The sequence below is a fragment of the Myotis nattereri genome (genome assembly GCF_964212035.1).
Source record: "Myotis nattereri genome assembly, chromosome: X".
Lineage (NCBI taxonomy): Eukaryota > Metazoa > Chordata > Mammalia > Chiroptera > Vespertilionidae > Myotis > Myotis nattereri.
In genome coordinates, this window is record NC_138078.1 from 26,613,796 (window position 1) to 26,619,795 (window position 6,000).

Below are 6,000 nucleotides of genomic sequence, written 5' to 3' on the forward strand. Positions count from 1 at the left end.
TTTAAAAAAAATAATTTTTGTGAGTTTATTTGAGTCAAACTATAAACAACTGGCAGGAAGCAGAATCTCAACAGATTGAGATAATACTCCAGAGAATGGCAGTTTTGCACCTTGTTTTATACATTACAATCAACGGAGGAGATGTAAGTGGGTTACAAAAACTCCATTAGTGATATAGATTAGGGAGGTGGAAGAAAGCAAAGCAAGGAAAACTCTGGGATTTGATAAAAAGTAAAATGATAAATACATACTTATTTTACTTAGATGGGTACAGAATGGTTAACAGTCAACAATTAACTCAATAACAATGAGGGGATTTGTGGTCTCTGCAGATTGGTGCCTGTGCTTTGAGCGGTCTGGAAAAAAAATTGCTTTTACATTCCAACGATATGTTATCACAGATGCAAAAAGACAACAGTCTCAGTTAAGGTAAGATTTACCTTCGTCAGGGAAGATACTGGCTTGGAATTGACTACCCACCATAAACTGCTTTTTTTTTTTTTTTTTTTTTTTTTTTTTTGCCAAGGCTGACCAGCAGACCATGAGCAACAGATGAATGATTACACAACTTTTACTGTGAAAGAGCGGGCTAAGGGACTACCTGGCTAAAGGAACCAGACAGCCTTGATTTCCTGCCTCTTTAGGCTTTTATTGTAACAAAAGTTTGAGATACAGTTTATCTTTTAGATACAATCAGTAAGGTAAGTAATCTTGGGAGGACACGTGTCTGCAGTGTCTTTTAAGCAAGCACACCTACAGATTAAGCATAAAGATTCTGGTAAATACCTGGGGGTCTGCATGTGCACAGACTTGTTTGGAAAGGCCAAGGCAATGTCTGCTGCCTTCGGCAAGGCCCCACTAGATGCCCTCAACCTTTTGGAGATTCCTCTTACAGACTTTCCAACTAAGTCTCCTGTGCTTCCCCACACTTTTTAATTTGAAAAGTTTTAATTTCAGACCATCCTTTGTGGTTACTTAGGTCTCTGAGTTTGCAAGGCCGCCATGCAGGCTTTCCCTGAAATGGTCAGGTTAGCATGTGGCCCCTTTTTGTCCACACCACTTTGGTATATTTGGAGGCAGCCTACCCTGAGCATCATCAGTTAGAATATATTGAAACCTATGATCACAGGAAATATTGAGGAGGTCCTGCAGAGGCCCCAGTATGGTGATACAGAACTACGGGTAGGGGAGCTAAAAGAAAACATGTGATGGTAGACCATAAACTATTTCTCTTTGAAGGGGAACCAAATTTTCTACTCCAAAATATGTCTCTCTGGCATAAGGATTATCTTGAGATGTTTATTTTTTAAGATAGAGCAGACACAGAAAAAGCTCTGAACACCTTGAAGTTACCCTTTTCTAAGAGACATTTACATTTTTATTTATACTTCTGAGATGCACTAAATAACATCTAAATCAATGATCTCCATCTTTGAGGGTGTCTCCCTCACTGTACCAGGAAAAGGGGGATGACTCTAAATCTCTAGAAACTCTTATCAAGGGAGAAAGTAAGGACTTAAATCTGCATAACAACCTTAATCTTTGTTGTGCTTTGCCTGGTAACCTCCTATTACTGTCCCCTACCCCCAACATCTTCTTTTATCTTTAGTATTTAAGGTTATGACTTGGACCATTTTAAGTTGTTGCTCTATTTCTCTGGGTCTCTTTCAGGCATACAAGAGGTATACATGTTATTAAACTTTATTTGTTTTTCTTCTGTTAATCTGTTTTTATTACTGGGTGGAGGAGGGAAGATAGTATCTCAACCAACAACCTAGAAGGGTAGAGTACAATTATTTTTCTTTCCCCACATTGCATACAAGATCTAACTATGAAAATCAACATTTCTATGTATTAAGAATGGTTATTCTGAGAATGAAATGAAGAAATAATTTTATTCACAATAGTATTAAAAAGGATAAAAATCTCAGAAGTAAATTTATCAAAACAGGTATAAGGTTTGAATATTAAAAAGTATAGAATATTTCTGAGATGCATTAAATAACATCTAAATCAATGAAGATGGTCATAAATTAGAAGACTCAATATTATCAAGATATTAATTTTCCCCAAATTAATTTACTAATTATTGGCAAATCTTTTCAAAATCCAATCATTACCAAGATCTCTAGGTTATGCTAATGACTTCTCATTTTTATAACCTCTGCTCTAGTCTTTTTTTAAAAATATTTTTAATAATTTCAGTGAAGAAGGGAGAAGGAGAGAGAAATAGAAACATCAATGATGAGAGAGTCATTGATTGGCTGCCTCCTGCAAACCCCACACTGGGTATCAAGCCCGCAACTCAGGCATATGCCCTGACCTAGAATCAAGCCATGACCTCCTGGTTCATAGGTCTATGGCTCAACCATTGAGCCATGCTGGCCAGAACCCCTGCTCTAGTTAACCAACTCAGTTTGCCCAAAGCTTTTTTCTTCTCTCTTTTTCTTTTCTCTTCATATTATATGTCTTATTCCAGCCAAGGGTCCAGAGGGGGTATTGCTTGTTCTCACAGTAGTCCTTAGCATTAAAGCTATATTTTTACCACTATGTTTATAATGTATACCAGTTTACAATTTCAAACATTCATGAAAGAATAAGCCATTAGAATTCCTCAAGGTAATGTTTATTTATCTTACAGTCTATACTTCTAAATGTCCAAGGTCTATCTTGCCTTCTAAAAGAATATGATTCTGGCCGAAACTGGTTTGGCTCAGTGGATAGAGCGTCAGCCTGCGGACTGAAAGGTCCCAGGTTTGATTCCGGTCAAGGGCATGTACCTGGGTTGCGGGCGTATCCCCAGTAGGAGATGTGCAGGAGGCAGCTGATCGATGTTTCTCTCTCATCGATGTTTCTAACTCTCTATCTCTCTCCCTTCCTCTCTGTAAAAAATCAATAAAATATATTTAAAAAAAAAAAAGAATATGATTCTGGAACTGACACTTCTTTGTTTCCACAACTGTTTTATTCACTGTTCTCCTTTCTCCTAAAAAGAGGGTAGAGAAGGCCCTGGCCAGTTAGCTCAGTTACTTGTTTAGAGCCTTATCTCCATATGCCAAGGTTCTGGGTTTGATCCCAGGTCAGGATATATACAAGAATCAACCAATGGATGCATAAATAAGTGAAACAACAAATCGATGTCTCTCTCTCTCTCTCTCTCTCCTCTCTCTCTCTCTCTAAAAAAAAAATAAAATAAAATAAAATAAAATTTTTAAAATAAAAATGTTATAATAAATAAAAGGAGGATGGAGAGAGGGGAGGCAAGGAGAGAGGAAATTAACAATCAAAGAAAAGTCCATAGTTCTTACAAATAAGAACATTATAGTTGCATACTTAGATTTTTTTCCCCATTGTATGTATTTTTTTAGTAATGAAAAAAGCTATTTGAACTATTTGGAAACTATTCAAATTTGAAAAAAACATTTTCAATTCTTTGAACTTGAGCTTCAAGCTCACCGAATTAAGCTGGATTCCTCACATTGTTTCTAATGAAGCAAAACAGATTGTGCTATTTTTGGAGCCATATATGTTTGTCAGCTCATTAGTATCGCTCATTTTTTTTAACATTCTCTTCATTCTTTTATATATATTTTTCCCCTCAAAGTATTAGAAAAAATAAGTACAAAAGGTGTATCTTGGCATCTATGTGGAAACTCAGTTTATAAAATTCCATTCTTTGTACTTATATGACACACAAACCATTCCTTATTTCCCCAGAGATATATACTGCTTTAAGTTAAATTAATGTTTTCTCTCTAAGACTCTTATTTTTATTAAAAACTATGCTAGTTTTCCCATTCTTAAACTATTCATATTTAAATTCTCATTTCTAGGGCTTCAATTTATTAAAAGACTTTATTTGGTTTAAAAAGTAGCCCCAAATATATTTTAAAATGAATGTTAAGAAATCTGTTTTGAAAGAAAAAGAGCACTAAAGTAAACAAAATATCTTGTATTGTTAAGAAGCAAAATTCTCAAGTCATTTTATGCTTTAAAAAGAATCTAGCTATATTAGTTATCTATTATCTATAATAACAAATTACTCCAAAATTTAGCAGCTGAAAACAGCAAAATTTATAGTCTCACTGGTTCTAAAGATCAGGAATATGGAAGACATTTAGCTGGTTGCTCCCTTATGAGGCTTTGGTTTCTTTGGCAGGGGCTGCACATCTGCATTGCTAAATTGTGTGGGGGTGGGGATTTACATTCAAACCCACTCATGTGTATGTTGGTAGGCCTTGGTCCCTCTCTAGGTAGGCCTCTCCATTGGATTTTCTCACAGAATAGTAGCTGGCTTCCTCCAGGGTGAAAAATGCAAGAGAAAGTCACCACATTTTTGTAACCTAATAGGCTCACTTCATCACTCTGCTATATACCATCTATAATAATAAAAGGGTAATATGCTAATTAGACCAGACGACCTTCTGGGTGAAGCTGCAGCTATGGGGGCTGAGCCCCTTGCACGAATTTCATGCATCAGGCCTCTGGTCTATATATACAAAACCCTAACATGCAAATAGACTGAATGGCGGAACAACCGAACAACCGGTTGCTATGATGTGTGCTGACCACTAGGAGGTGAGCACAGAACATGGTGGACAACAGCAGCAGGCAGTAGAGCACGGAACATGGCAGGCATCAACCATGGCAGGATGGTGGAGCAGGTGAGTGGGGACTCCAGACCAAGGCAGGGGACCAGTCGCTGTCATTGGAGTGAGCCTCTAGCGGTTACTAAAAATCCTTTGCTCCCATGTGCCATGGTTCTACCAGGTGCGCACACCTGCTGCCAGCGCCAGCCCCAGCCCCAATCGTTCCGCACCATCAGTGGATCAGTGGGTGGGAGCAGCAGTGGTGGGAGTGGGGCTGCTGGCAGACAGGGGACCAGGATGGCAGTGTGAGGGGCTGAGCAAGGGTGCAGTGGATGGATCGAGACCCACCCTTGTGCCCACTGCAGCCTCATGGCCCACAGTTCATTTCAAGGTGCACAAATTCATGCACTGGGCCCTTAGTTTATTAGAAGTGCGTCAAAAAGTCTAGCACAGTCTCCAGTGGAGAGGATTATACAGATGGGTAAATATCAGGAGGCAGAGTTTATTGGGGACTAATTTATTTATTTAATCTTTATTGTTAAAAGTATTACATTTGTCGAGAACCAAGATGGCGGCATAGGTTAACGCCGGAGTTTGCTGCTTTGAACAACTACTTCAAAAGTGAAACCAAAAAATGGAAGGGACATCACCCAGAATCACAGGAACGCTGGCTGAGTGGAAGTCCTACAACTAGGAGGAAAGAGAAACGCATACGGACACTCAGAGGAGGCGCCGTGCTGAAGTCAAATTCTGAGGTGCGGAGTGCGCGGAGCGGGCTGGCGGCGGAGGGCGCGGCTGGCGTTTTCAATCGGGAGGGAGTCGCAGACTCTGAGCTCCAGATCCGGGCGAGTCTTTAGGGACCCAGACTCAAACGGGAGAAGCAGGACTGTCTGGCTTCGGTCAGAGCGAGTGCAGCTTTCTCTCTGAGCTTTGCAGCCATTGCTGGGACTCAGAGAGGCAGAGCCCCTGGGGACAGGACTGAGAGCCACCATAACTGCTCTCTCTGGCCCACCCTGTTGATCCTGTGCGACCCGCCCCGCCCTGCCCAAGCCCTGCACAGAGGCATTTGCCAGATAGCCTCAGGCAAAGGCTAGATTAGCACCTCCCTAGAGGACAGAAGTTCTCTCACTGCAGACACAGCTGATTCTCATAGCCACTTGGCCTGGAGGTCAAACCCTCCCTGGAATTAGCTACAACAATCAAGATTTAACTATAAGACTGCGAACAAAGACCACTAAGCGGTGCACCAAGGAAGCATAACAAAATGAAGAGACAAAGAAACAGGACAAAATTGTCAATGGAAGATATAGAGTTCCGAACCACACTTTTAAGGTCTCTCAAGAACTGTTTAGAAGCCGCCGATAAACTTAATGAGATCTACAAGAAAACTAATGAGACCCTCGATGTTATA